Consider the following 14,401-nt stretch of genomic DNA (forward strand, 5'->3'; position numbering starts at 1 on the left):
CAGGGTTGTGGCATTGATTAAGACTGTGCATGTTAAGTGCCCGCTTCCATCTGTGTCTCGATGGCCTCGGGATCTCCGAGGTGGGAATAACAACCATCCCGTGCTGTAGCGGGAGCATTTGTCAACTGTCTCCTGCACACCAACTATCTGAAGTGCCTTTTTTCAGCCTCCTACATGCCCTCAGGGGTGACTGCTATTATTCTTCTTGTTGACCCATGAGGAAAACTGCAGATCAGGGACTTGCCCAAGGTCACTGGCCTTGTTTTCTATTGCTGCCATAGCAAATGACCACGTTTATCACCTTAAAGCTGCATCCAGTTATTGTCTCACAGTCTGTTGGGCTCAGCTGGTCCTCTGCCCCAAGTTCCAGGATGCTGAAATCCAGGGGTTGGCAGGTCTGTGTTCTTGTCTGGGGGGTCTGGGGAAGATCCCACTTTTAAGCTCATTCAGGTTGTTGGCAGAATTCAGTTCCACATGGGTGTAGGACTGAGGTCCTGTTCTTATTCAACGGGGGTTGGGGGACATTCTCAACTTCTGGAGGCCACCCACACCCTCTGGCTTGAGACCTCCTTCATGCCAGCTTGGTGGTTGAGTCCCTCTCATGTTTCAAACTTCTTTTCCCTCCCTGCTACTTTATCTCCTGTCTTCTTCTTCCCCTGCACCTCTGCCTTCCTCTTCTGCTTTGAAGGGCTTATGTGATTACACTGGCCTCACCTGGATAATCCAGAATACTTTTATTATTTTATTTAAAAAATTTTTTGAAGATTTATTTGAGAGAGAGAGAGAGAGAGAGAGCACAAGCGCGAGCAGGGGGAGGGGTGGGGGGAGGGAGACAAGCAGACTCCCGGGTGAGTGGGGAGCCTGACATGGGGTTGGATCCCAGGACCCTGAGATCATAACCTGAATTGAAATAAAGAGTTGGACATTTAACTGACTGAGCCACCCAGGTGCCCCCAGAATACTTTTAAAGTCTCAACAAATTTAGTGATCTTAATGCCATCTGCCAAGGTTTTCTGCAACTGTACCTAGACTCATGTTTGATTGAATAATGGGGGCTGAGAATCTTGGGAGAGATCTTTAGAATTCTGCCTTCGCTGTCATCAAGAAACTAAGTGGTGGGGCAGGACTCAAGCTCTGTTCTATGACCCTGGAACCCAGGCCACCTTCTACCACCCTGCTTGTCTCTGCACTCTTGAGTTGATGTTAAGCCTGTAACTATCCTTTGCGGTAGATACTGTAGCTCCCTCTTGAGTTTGGTCCCCAAACTACCCCCTCCTGTGAGCTTCCATCCCCATAGGTGTTTGGCCCATTCTGGGGTGAAATGTTGGAATTTGGCCATATGATTTTCTTCCTCCAGCAGACTCCAAACTCCCGAGGGCAACATGCCAGGGCTTATAAGCTGTCCCTCCCATGTCACTTTTCCTTTCTGTCTCATAGCTGAATACCTGGTCACCCAGATAAAAATGAAACTTTCCATCTTCTCTTGCAGCTAGAAATGGCCTTATAACTAACTTCTGGCCAAAGAACTGCAAACAGAAATGAGTTATACACTTTCCATGTCAAGCCCTCACGGGGTAGGAGTGTGCTCACCTCACACCCCTTGGTCCATCGTGAAAAGAGGTGGTGTGCCATCTTGGATTGTATGGGCAGGGCATCTGCCAGGGAGGCAAACCAGTCAGTTAGAAGAAGCCTGGGTCTTTGACTCTGTGCATCTGCCATTCATCCTGGATTGCCTGTGTCGGGACTGTTACATAGCAGAAACATAAACATCCATCTTGCTTATGCCACTGTAATTTTTGGATCTCTATTATAAAAGTGCAAACTTGCATCCCAAGACAGCAATATCCAGATTGTTGACATGTCATACATGTTAATATGCCTTTCATATGCTCCCAATAAATCCTTTTTGGGAGTGAATCAATGAAGCATAGTATACAAGATAAAAATATCTTCTGTTTTTCACTACATTTTTCTATTAGATGTGATAATTCCCTCTTTATTTTTGTTCACTGGTGTAGTTGGGATGAAGAACTGGAAGTGCAGAGATGTTACTGTGGGCTCTAAGGGGTGGTCAACTTCAAACTCAGCCTTTTCAGGTTCTCTTGGTGGCTCAGACTTTATGGAGATATCAAAGCTGCTGTCCCCATCAGCTCCCCATTCCCTTGACATTTTCCTTTAGCTCCTAGTAGTCAGGCAGAGGCCAGGCAGGTATTCTTGTGTTGAGTGGGGATGTGAGGATACAGTCCACCTGTGGTTTGCAACCTTTGGTTTTCAGCAGCATCACCAACATGGCCACATCCTGGCAGAGTCTCCAGGCAGATAGGAACAGTACTCACGGAGCATCTGCATTCACCCAATGCCGGGTAGAGGGGCCGGGCAGTGCCCGTAGGCTCCCCTGGGTGCAGCTGTGTTATTCTAAGGTAGGCTCTGATACTGCACCAAGCCCCAAGCCCTTTGTTTTAATGCTTGCCTCATCTCTGCACACACCTCCAGTTCTGAGAGCCAGGCCCCTCCATCCCTAGCCATCCCAAATAAAACTGCTAAGGCCCATTGGACTTTACCCATTGGCTTTCAGAAATGCATTATTTTCAAAATTCCAAGTGCCAGGTGTTAAATATGTATCAATAACTCAACATATTTAATTAGAGGATTAATGCTGAGACACAGTAAAGTATTTAAGGACACATTCCATGTATTATTTTAAAACTGTGATTAACACCGATTTTGGAGCATTTTGGAAGACTAATTAAATGATTGAAAACCACATTCTGGCATTACAGTGTTTGCTCAACAAAAGCAGTTGTGGAAATTAGGTGTAATTGAACCACCTCATTATACAATTAGTTGCTTAATTCTGTCTACAGGCATTTGAGGTCATAGGATGAAGTTGTGATTTCTAGAGCAGGGTTGGGCTCTAGGACAGGTCTCTCCACTCTTCAGGGTACTATCTTCTTCTTCCACTTGTCCCCCCTTCTCCAGTCACACTGACCTTCTTCCTCTCTCTGCCCCATCCCTATCACCATGCTTCTTTGCACCTCACTGCATTCGTGCTTGCTCTTCTCTCTGCCTGTGTGGTCATCATTACTGCTGTTCCCTAAATCTGATTGGTTCTTCTCATAGGCACATGGTAGATTGTATTCCACTCCCCGTCCCCTGGAAGTTAGGCAGCCCTAGTAATTTGCTTTCCCTAAAGTAACATGGGCAGATGGACATGTGTCATTTGTGGGTAGCAGATTTCACAACCTGTGTGGAACATACCCCCTTCCTTTCTCTTTGCCATGGCAACTGGAGATTTCCAGACAGTGGCTTCTCCATCAACCTTGGGTCTTAAAATGAGAAAGGTAACTTCAGTCTACCCGCGTATGCATGTGAAGTATAAATTAGAAACAAACCTTTATTGTTTTATGTATTTGAGACTTGGGGGTTGTTTTGTTTTGTAGCATAATCTAACTTCTCACACAGACACAGTCAGGGATACTTCCTCCTGATTTTCCTTTGGTCAATGGCTTCTTATTTTTCAAACTCTTTTCAAATATCCTGTCCTCAGAAAGGTTCTCTTTGTCCACCTCCCTCACAGCCATTCTTGATCATATTTTCCTGATTCATTTTCTTCATAGTAGTTAAGGCCATCTGACGTTATTTTATTTCTCCACTTATTGCATTTCATTATTTCTAAGGTGAACATTTTTCACATGAACATTATTTCTGAAATTAGAATGGATCTTATGGTCCACAGTGTGTCATGAAGGCCACGACACAGTCGAATTGTCTGTGCATTGTACAAACCTGAAAAAGCCCAGCATCCAAGCCTGACATTCCCTTCTGCAGCAGCAAACACATGTAACTGATACAGAACTGAGCAGTCTCAGTATACTAGAAGATCCTGGATTGGACAGTGAGCCCTCTAATAACCTCTATGAATGCCATTGTTGTAGGGATGGAGTGAAGGATTTGAGCAAATCATTCCTGTTTAGTGACACTGCTGAAGTGGGAACCGAGGCAGAAAAACTGTATATAATTTTAAAGTCTGATGAAAGCCCCATGCTCATGACTTTTAATCCTTTTATGGGTTCTTTAAAGAAATGCTACATCATCAATGCTATGGATGAATGCACAGAGGATGAGAGAGTGTGGAAAAAACCCAGACATTGATGAGTCTGAGTTGAAAAGTGATTCAGAAGAGTTGGACTCAGTATAAAGAAGTTTGAGGAATAACAACCAATTTATTTCCCTTGTATTTTCATTTTTATGTATGCACAATAGTAATATGTGATAAAAATCTGTCTAATTAAGTCTCAAAGAACTCTTTCAATAAGTAAAATTAAAAATTCTAAGTGATAAGAAAGCATTGTGTCACAGTTTAATTGGCAGCTTATTTTTCTTTCATAGCGGAACAAAAAATAATGGTGCTTCTTGCAATTGTGTGTCTTAGAGTTGATGAAATGTGGTATTTCTGTCTGAGGCTGCTCTTATCACAAAGACATCTGCTGTGTCATTCAATTCAATTTCAGTTGAGTTCAAAGAAGGCCTCTGGCCATTTAGAAAGTTGGCTCATTTGGACTCAGAGGCCACTGTGATTTTAAATTTGCCCAGCCCTGAGTGGAGAAGAGTTAGAGTCTTGCTTCTGACCTCCACTGGATGTCTGCCCATGGGTGGGACCAGGCCCGTTGGCACCAGAGGAACGTCCGTCCCAAACCTTGGGTGTGTCTGTGTTGCTACCCCAATTTTCCTGCTGAATTCATAAATTACCTATACTATTACGTAATTAATATTTTTCTCTTTTGAAACTTTTCAATAATTACAGACTCAAAAATAGTGGAGAGAGGTGCTGTTGACCTTTCATCGTTTCATTGGCAACATCTTAATAACTCTGGTACGATATGAGAAGTAGGAAAGTGACACTGTACAATGCATTTAATTATGCTGTAGACCTCATTCTGACTTCACCAGTGTTCACATGCACTCGTGTGTGTATGCGTGTAGGTCTATGCAATTTTATCCTGTGTGGACACTATCAAGATCTCTGATGCCCCTTCATGATCTCACTTCACTGTCTGTCCCTAACCCCCCAGCAACTACTGATATGTTCTCCATCTCTATGATTTTGTCATTTTCAGAGTATTACATAATCATATAGTGCATATGATTGGCTTTTTCCCCCTCAGCACAATGCCCTTGAGATTCATCCAAGTTGTATCAGTAGGGTTTTTTTTTTTTTTCTTAATAGTATTCCATGGTGTAGATGCATGAGTTTATCAAAGGACATTTGGGTAGTTCCCAGTTGTTGGGCATTGCAAAGAAAGCACCTATAACATGCATAGGCAGGCATGTGAAAATAAGTTTTCATTTCTCAGGGAGAAACACCCAAACGTGCAATCGCCATGTTGTCTAATAAGTGCATGTTTAATTTCATAAGAAACTGTCAGAATGTTTTTCAGAGTGACTGTCCAATTTCTCACATGGGTGATCAGATGTGTGTGATCTAGTTTACTGACATCTTTGCCAGCATTTGGTATTGTTGGTATTTTTTATTTTAGCTATTGTGATAGGTATGCAGTGATGGTTTTAATCTGCATTCCCGGATGGTGTTGAGCATCTTCTCATGTGCTTTTTGACCATCTGCTTGTCCTCTTGGTGGAGTGTCTGTTCATGTCTGATGCCCATTTTTTAATTGGATTTTACCATTCAATTCTGAGAGTTCTTTACATTTACATTTGGGAATTCTTTACTACATCTACATATGAATCTTTTATCCAACATATGATTTGCAAATATTTTTTCCAGGTTTTAAAAATGAAGACAATTTTTAAGAGTTTAAGGTTCTGATGAACCCACTTTGATATGTCATCATCACTTAAAGTATATACTTTATAATAAGGTCACTCTTGGTGTTGTGCCTTCTATTGGCTTGGACAAATGTATAATAAAATGCATCCATCAACATAGTATCATAAAGAGTGTTTTCACTGCCCTAAAACCTCTGTGCTCCATCTATTCATCCCTCCCCTCTCACCTGTGGCAAGCTCTACAGTTTTTTACTGTCTCTATAGATTTGCCATTTCCAGAATGTCATATAGTTGGAATCATACAGTGGGTCGACTTTTCATGGCTTGAAGCTCATTTCTTGTTAGCACTGAATAATATTCCATTGTTTGGATGTAACCATTGTCTGGATATATCATGGTTTATTTATTATTCACTTACTGAAGGACATTTTGGTTGCTTCCAAGTTTTAGTAATTATGAATAAAGCTGCTATAAATATCTGTGTGCAGATTTTTTTGTGGGCGTAAGTTTCAACTCCTTTGGGTAAATACCAAGGAGTGTGATTACCGGATTATCTGTAAGATAATTTCATAAGAAACTACCAAACTGTCTTGCAGAGTGGCTGTACCATTTTGCATTCCCACCAGTAATGTATGAGAATTCCTGTTGCTCCACATCCTTATCAGCATTTGGTGTTGTCAGTGTTTCCAGGTTTCAGCCATTCTAATACTTACATAGTAGCATCTTGTTTTAATTTGCAATTACCTATTGACATATGATGTTGCGCATCTATACCTACTTGCCGCCCTTGGATCTTCTTTGGTGAGGTGTGTATTAAGGTCTTTAGCTCATTTTTTAACTGGGTTTTCTTTTCTTTCTTTCTTTCTTTCATTCATTCATTCATTCATTCATTCATTCATTCATTCATTTAAGTAAGCGCCACATCTAGCGTGGAGCCCAACTCACGGCTTGAATTTATGACCTGAAATCAAGACCTGAGCTGAGATCAAGAGTCGGACACCTAACTGACTGAGCCACCCAGGCACCTGGGTTGTTTCCTTACTGCTGAGTTTTAAGAACTCTTTGTATGTTTTGGATAAGTCTTTATTAGATGTCTTTCACAAATATTTTCTCCCCATTTGTAGCTTGTTTCCTCATTCCCTTGACATTGTCTTTCACAGAGCAGAAGTTTTTAATTTAAAAAAAAAGTTTTTAATTTTAATGAAGTCTAGCTGATTGGTTATTTCTGTCATGGTGGGTGACTTTGGTGTTGTATCTACAAGGTTATTGCCAAACCCAAGGTCATTTAGGTGTTCTCCTATGTTGTCTTCCTGGAGTTTTACAGTTTTGCATTTAGGTCAGTGATTCATTTTGAGTTAATTTTTGGGAAGAGTGTAAGGTCTGTGTCTAGATTCATTTTTTAAATTTATTTTTATTATTTGAGAGAGAGAGGAGCAGTGGGAGGGAGAGGGAGAAGCAGACTTCCTGCTGAACCGGGAGCCCAACATGGGGCTCAATCCCAGGACCCCAGGATCATGACCTGAGCTGAAGGCAGATGCTTAATCGACTGAGCCACTCAGGCGTCCCTAGATTTTTTTTTTTTTGCATGTCAATGTCCAGTTGTTCCAACACCATTTGTTCAAAAAAACTTTTTTCATCCTCTTCAGAGAGTCTTTTGCAGAGCAGATGATTTAATTTTAATAAAATATAACATTAATTTTTTTCTTTTGTGAATTATATTTTTGGTGTCATATCTAAGAACTTTTTGTCTTAATCTTAGGTCCCAAGGCTTTTCTCCCATATTTTCTTCTAAAAGTTTTATGGTTTTACATTTGACACTTAAATCTACTATCCACTCCCAGTTACTTTTTGTATAAGGTGTGAGATTTAGCATAGATTTTTTTTCTTTTCTTTTTGCCTAAGATGTCCAATTGCTCCAGCATCATTTGTTGAAAAGATTATCCTTCCTTCATTAAATTGCTTTTGCACCTTTGCCAGAATCAGTCAAGCATATTTGTGTGGGTCTATTTCTGGGTCCTTTATTCTGTTCTATTGATCTATGTGTTTATCTCCATCAATACCACACTGTTTTAATTACTGTAGCTATATAATAAGTCTTAAAATTAGATAGTGTGATTCCTCTGACTTTATTCTTTTTTCAAAATCATTTCTAGTTCACTTAGATGTACATATTAAGTCTTTCAATAAAATTGGTATTTTTAAAATTGACTATTAAAATTTATTGAAAAGGGAAACACACGAGTTTGATCTTTTAGCTGTAGCTGTACTAAGTCACATTAGAATAAAAATATAACTATGGCAATTTAAAATATTCATCTGTAAGTCATGGGAAATTACCTCATGGACCACCAGATTGGTCCAGATCCTCATCTCCTAACACCACTGTATTGGGAGGGAGGCTCTCCATAGAATGCTGGCTTTGCCCTTTGGAGAAACTCAGTCCCTTGTCTAGGGCTGGCTCAGTGGTAGCTGGCTGACTCCACAGCAGTCATATGTAAGATGGCTTGTGGCTTCTGGGTAAACCCAAAGGGCAAGCTCTGACCAACTGTGAGGTCCTGTACAGACTAAGTGAACCATTTCCTCTCTTGACACATTTGAGTGTCAGGTGGAAAGAGTCAGGAATTGGCAGTGGGAATAGGGTGGAAGCTATGAAAAAGCAGAGACACAAGGGAGCAAGGCGTATAAAAAGCAGTAGACACTGATGTGTAGAGAAACCTTTCCCCGTGGTGGGAAGCACTGGTGTGCCTCCTCTCGCCTGGCAGCACCCAGGGAAGGGTGGGGAACTAGACAACCAGGCATTCCAGAGCTGTACTAGGTTCTGAACAGCACCCTTCCCTTGGTAAGACCTCAAATCCATGGTTGGGATGGTTTGGGTCCTCTTCTTCAACAGTGCCTCCACGTTTAAGGGAATGCTTCCAAAGCTCAGGGTTCACAGAAATTGTGGAGTGCAAGATGACTTTAGATGGCATAGAATCTGGAGTTGTATAATGATGCATCACCAAATGGGAAGCTACTCCCTTTCCGACTAACCCATCGTAGATTGGTAGGTCCTTAACTCCTGGTCCCTCCCATTCCTTTTTAACAAAGAGAGGTGGCCTCGGCTTTAGAGCTTCTGATAAGCATTACTCTTCAGGTAGAGTTTCATGAAATTGTTGTTTTCATTGTTGATAATAATTTGCTTACACATTTTTTTCTCCTTGAATAGTGCCCAGTATAAAGTAGAGGTTCAAATTCTCAGCCAATGACTATTTGAATGAATTGAATGTTTTTCATAATTCTTTGATCTTTGTCTTTTTACTCCATCTGACTATGAGCACTATGAAGGCAGAGACTGTCCTTTGCTTTTTCTTCACCATTTTGTTCCTAGGGCCAAGCAAAGTGCTGGCACAGGAAGTTCTCAGATGTGCGACTATTGCTTGTCCTGGCTAGTGAGTGGATAGGTGGATGAGGGAGGCATGGGAAAGTCAAAACTAACAGCCTGGCCTTGCTCTCTGTTTTGGCTCCTGGAGGAAGCTGATGTAACTGGCTAGTGTGGGCCTAGTGCACCGTCCACGTCAGAAACTTGGCTTGTCATTCCTTCCTCGAAAGCCTCTTTGCAAGAGTGCTGGTCTTTGCACTGATAGCCTTGCACACACCCTGTCTTCCTTCACTCCCATCACAGCAGGTCTGGCCCTACCTGCCTCTCCTGAGTTCACACCCACCTGGAACTTCACTACTGGCCAAGAGAAAATCATTTCCAGGGCCTGGACGCTGAGTCCTGCCTCAGGGTCCCACTGAATGGGGGCGCAGAGTGAGTCATGGTCAGCTTTTCTTTTTGAGGCTGGGAAGTCAGCTGGAACAGGAGTCTGAACTTTAATTTCACTTTCTCTTTTTGTTGATCTCTAATAATCTGCCATGCACTGAGGACTGTACTGTAAGCTTGGCTGAAGATTTCTTTAAAAGAAAACCTCCAACCAGGGTAGGCACATTAGTGTTGTCAGCATGACCGTTACCCTCCTTCAGAGGAAAGGTCAACAAATAATTTCAGCTTTGTTTAAAGCCCCTTTAATGGATTCTATAAAATGCTCTAATTACCAATGATTATCCTTCGAAGTGCTTGCAAGCTTTTTAAAGGCTTTCTACACTCATTTCACTTTGTTCACACAGAGTTCAAGTTCTCTGATGTACTTAAGCAAGAGGAGGCATTTTTTTTTTTTTTAAATCGTGTAATTTGGAGTGTTTATAAGGCAGGCAGGCTTTCTCTCATCTTGGTCTGAAGCAGAGAGCTTTTACTCTACTTTCCATCTGTTTCCATCTTGTTGCTCAATAAGAAATTAAATGCCATCTACATGATATGGAAGTCTCCTTCTTCTCAAACATACTGTAATTGCCTTCTGGTTTAGTCAGAATCCCATGTGGTGTCTCATCTGAGCTCCATCAAGGGGGACTGGAGGGTCCACCTGGACCGGGTTCTCCGTTTCTGCTGCACTGTTGACATTGGGGCTCGATCATTCTCTTTTGGAGACCTTCCTGTGCATCTCTGGATGTTTAGCAGCATCCCTGGATGCTACCTACTGCATGCCAAGAGCACTCGCCCCTCGTTTTGACAACCAAAAATGTCCCCAGACGTTGCCAAATGTCCCCCGGGGGTCAAAATCACCCTTGGTTAAAAGCAGTTTTTATATGAGGAGGCTGGGGCTCCAAGGCCTTGCCCAATGCCCAACGATGGGGGCCGTGGGGCTGGCATCTCCCGGCACTGATGGGCCACAGCAGCCCCCAGTCCAGCAGAGTGCACCATCTTTTCCTCTCCTGTCCCCTCCTCCACACCCCTGCCTGTCCCACAGGCCATTTCCAACATGAAAGGCTCCATTTGGCAAATTTATCTCCTGGAGTTGACGCGTTTCATGCTCTGTTCTTCTGCCTCCTAAGGGTCATGCTCTCGAGGAGCGGACAGCCCACCCGCTTTCTGCACCGCCCAACAGAGGTCGGCGGTCAGGGGGCTCTCAGGCCGCTCCGCGCGCCGTGCCCCGCCGCGCCCCGTGCCCCGCCGCGCCCCGTGACCTCGCATGGGGGCGGCCACAGGCTGCGCCTCTGGGAAGGAGGAGCCAGGAGGGGACCCATTAGGCTGGGCGTCCGCAGCCCCGGGGAGCCCTCGGCACCCCTCGTGTTCCCTGTCCCGCCGGAACCGGAGCCGCAGCCTCAGGCTCACCACTCACCGCGTGGGGCAGTCGTGTGAGTGCCCGGCTGCTGCGTCCTCCCCGCCACGGCCGCCCTCACCACCTCCCTCCGCCAACTTCCTCCTGGGCTCGACTGCAGTAGCCGACTCCCGGGAAGGCTCCTTGGCGGGAATGGGTGGACACGAGTGCGCGTGCGCGGCGTGCGTGGCGCGCGTGCGCCTGCGTGGTGTGATGGATGGCTACGCTGTTCAGGCCCACGGCGCTCTGTGGACTGAGGTCTTGCGCGCTGTGGAAATGCTGGATTAAACGAAACAGGATTCTTAATCGCAGGACTTCTCAGAGCCTTTACCTGCTAACGTGCTCTGTGACTCTGCGAGCAATACTGGATACAACGGTTACCAGAGTAACTTGACCGTGGGACCCTCTTTCTTTTCATGGACTATCTCGTGTCCCCGTTCACGGGGTCTTCCTTGCGGAGAGGGCCCCCAGCTGGGAGAGTGCATCTCGTTCCCCTGCGCCTGCCGGTTCTCAGGTAGCTCTGAGACGAGGAGGGTTGGAGACGGCCAGATACGGAAGCCCCGAGCCCCCGTGGGTTTGATGGCTCCCGGTGGCTGGATTCCGAGCGAGACCCTGGAGAGGAGTCTTTCTCGAGCATCTGGGCGTCTCTAGAGCTGTGGGGTCTCAGTGGTCGCACGCACCTGTGCCTGTCGGTGGCCACGGGGGTGGGTGTGCGGCTGCGAGAGACGGGCCAGGGGAGCCCAGAGGGCCGTGTGCCCACCTTCGTCCACCTCCTCCAACACTCGAGGTGGAGGTGGGGGGGACAGAGTACAGGAAGAGAAGGGAAAACAGAAGTTTCCATTTGTACCGGATGGTTTTGTTTTTTTATCTGTTTGCAAATGTTCAGTGTAATGGTTTGAAACCCAGCCGTGTAGCTGCCGCCGCCCACACACAGAGCTGCAGTGGCACTGAGCTTCAGCAGGCGAACCATCTCACCAGCGTCGGCCATTAAACCCGAACCCACACCAGGGCAGGCTGCACACCTACCCCCCGGTGTCCCCCTGCCACCCCCCACCGCCCCGGCACCCCCGACACCACCACCCTCCACACACACAATTTTTTCTTTTTTCTTTTTTTAAATCTCCAGCACTCGGTTTTCTCTAGAGAAGGCATAAAGAGAAGCAAAGGCAGAGATGGGACGAGCAGGGAGAATACTCCTGCCTCATCGGAGCCACCGGTTTTCGGGAGAGCGCGGCAGCCCCCACCTGCCTGTGGACTGAGCACATGAAGGTGAGAGAGGTCTTTGTGATTTCTTTATGCACCTGGAGGTCTGGGATGCAAGGCCAGATGAAGGGACCTTAATCATTGAGCCTTGTCTGTTGCCTCCCGAGTGATTATATCAGGCAAGCATGATGGATGCTTCCTTCCAAGCACACGTAGTTATCTCTGACACAAGCCCCCACTCAGGTCCCTGTGAGAGCTTTTGAATCAGGGGGCTTCTGATCCCCCCTCCTCCACCTTCCAGCATAGCCTCCTAAGCCTGAGATGTGGAATAAGGTCTGATCCTGCCTTTGGCTTGACCTGTTGATTTCCACCCAAGGCTGCTGACCCTTCCTCCCTGAAGTGAGCACTGACCCATTCTTTTGGGGCTGTATGGAATGGGGCTCCATCCAAGGGGCTTTGGGAAACCTGTTTCCCCGGTGGCCCCAAGCCCAGTCATCAGAAGCAATCAGACCCAGCTGTCCAGCTAATCTGTATGAAATAGGCTTCCTTCCCAGTAGAAATCAACAAAGTTTAAAATAGAAGGGACCATAATCGGAAACGAAGCTATAGAGTTCTGTGTGTGATGCAACAGGCAGAAACATCCGCATGGAAAATATTAAGTACAAATTACATAGCTCCCAACCATGTGAGCCAGGAAAAGAAATGATTTCCTTGCTTATTAAGCATGTTTGTGGGTCGGAGGGTAGCCAAGTGGGGACATCTCTTCTGGAAGGTTTAAACCTCTCAACAAGAAGGAGAGACATAAAAGAAGAACAACAAAGATGGAGGGAGAGAAAAGAGGCCATAATCTAACATACATACAGAAGAGAAACAGATACAAAACCTCCGAATTCTGTGCAGTCAGGGGATGAATCAGTTGGAATAGGTCTATTTTTAGTTTCCAAGATCTGCTGTTACATTTTGCCTGGCATTAATTAGTGTCACAGGCATGTTTCATCCACTGGTTTGGAAGGGCCTTAGCATGTCATTCAAACTGGGAGGGGCCGACCCTCATGTAGAGCCGCTCTCTTGTCCTACGAGTCTGTCTCTGACACACACGTGTCCAGAATGTTCTGCTCTCTGACCTTGCCCTCTCTGGGTGTATCCGTTAATCTCCTGGCTCCAGCCTTTGGATGTCTGGCCACTGGCCAAGGGAGAATTGTGATTGCTATGCTTTGTTTTTCAAAAAGGAAAGGCTGTACAAGCTGAAATTGGAAAAAAAAAAAAAAAAGATGTTGGATCATGGCTTGGATAAACAAAAATGACTTTGGGGGCAACTCTATCACCACAAAGAAGAGCGAGGCCCCCCTGATCTCCAAACGAGACTGATTTTGACAGAGTAGATTTCATAACCGAGGAACATCTTCCTATGTAGTTTAGACAAAGTGTAATATTTTAGCAGGAACTAATTATGGGGCTAGGTTGATCGAATGTTGGCTGAAATAGTGTGTGAGGCTAATTACCCTGAAAAAGCCTGTTCATGTTTCAGAGCTGAGGTTGTAAATCTGAAGAGTGGTTTAAATGTAGGAGTTACCATGAGCGTGGCACCTAGCTTTCCGAGGTGACAGCAGGGTAGCTGCCAGCTTGAGCAAGAGGCAAGAAGGAGAAGCGGAGGCCCAAAGGTAGTCGAGCTGTTGGGACAACTGTTGCTGTACATTTGCAACAGTTATTAGGTCAGTAAGAAAGCGTGAATACGTCTTGGCCTCCAATGAGAAGAGACGTGCCTTCTACTCTCGTACATTATTCAGAATATTCTCTTGCTGTCCTGGAGTCAGATTGAGTCACTGCTAATTGTTCGGTGCCATTTGTCAAGGCCTACGTATAGTCTTCCTTTAGTTTACAAATCACTTCTGGCTGGCCCTTCCAAGACAGGAGCACGGACAATCTCTTCAGAGTAGTCTGGGAGAGTTCCCGGGGCACATGGCTGGCCTCTCTGTTGAGTGGGGAAACAGAATGTAGATGAGCATTGGCCAAATCTGTTTTCAGTCCTGAGGAAGCAGTGCCACCACTGAGTTTCAGAACTTCTTGAGAAAAAGGGTCAGAGGGTATGAGTAAGCAGGGCACTGACCTTGGGTGTCATACCGTGAGGCCCTACCCATTCCATCCACCCAGACAGCTGATTCAAAGGTCCTGAGCCTGCCAGTCTCAGTTATGTGTGTCTGCCCTCCTGACCACACCATGCTCATTGAACACTTCTGA

The 14,401-nt window shown here is 45.2% G+C and overlaps 1 protein-coding gene across 1 annotated transcript in view; it reads left to right on the forward strand.

Moving 5' to 3' along the window:
- Positions 1-12,047: 12,047 nt before the first annotated feature.
- ZNF831 (zinc finger protein 831) overlaps positions 12,048-14,401 on the forward strand; it is a 109,386-nt gene continuing 107,032 nt past the window's right edge. Inside the window, exon 1 of the mRNA XM_036094409.2 lies at positions 12,048-12,229. The gene's annotated coding sequence lies outside the window, so the exon portion shown is untranslated. The remainder of the gene's footprint in view (positions 12,230-14,401) is intronic.

The sequence above is a fragment of the Halichoerus grypus genome, chromosome 10 (assembly GCF_964656455.1).
Source record: "Halichoerus grypus chromosome 10, mHalGry1.hap1.1, whole genome shotgun sequence".
Lineage (NCBI taxonomy): Eukaryota > Metazoa > Chordata > Mammalia > Carnivora > Phocidae > Halichoerus > Halichoerus grypus.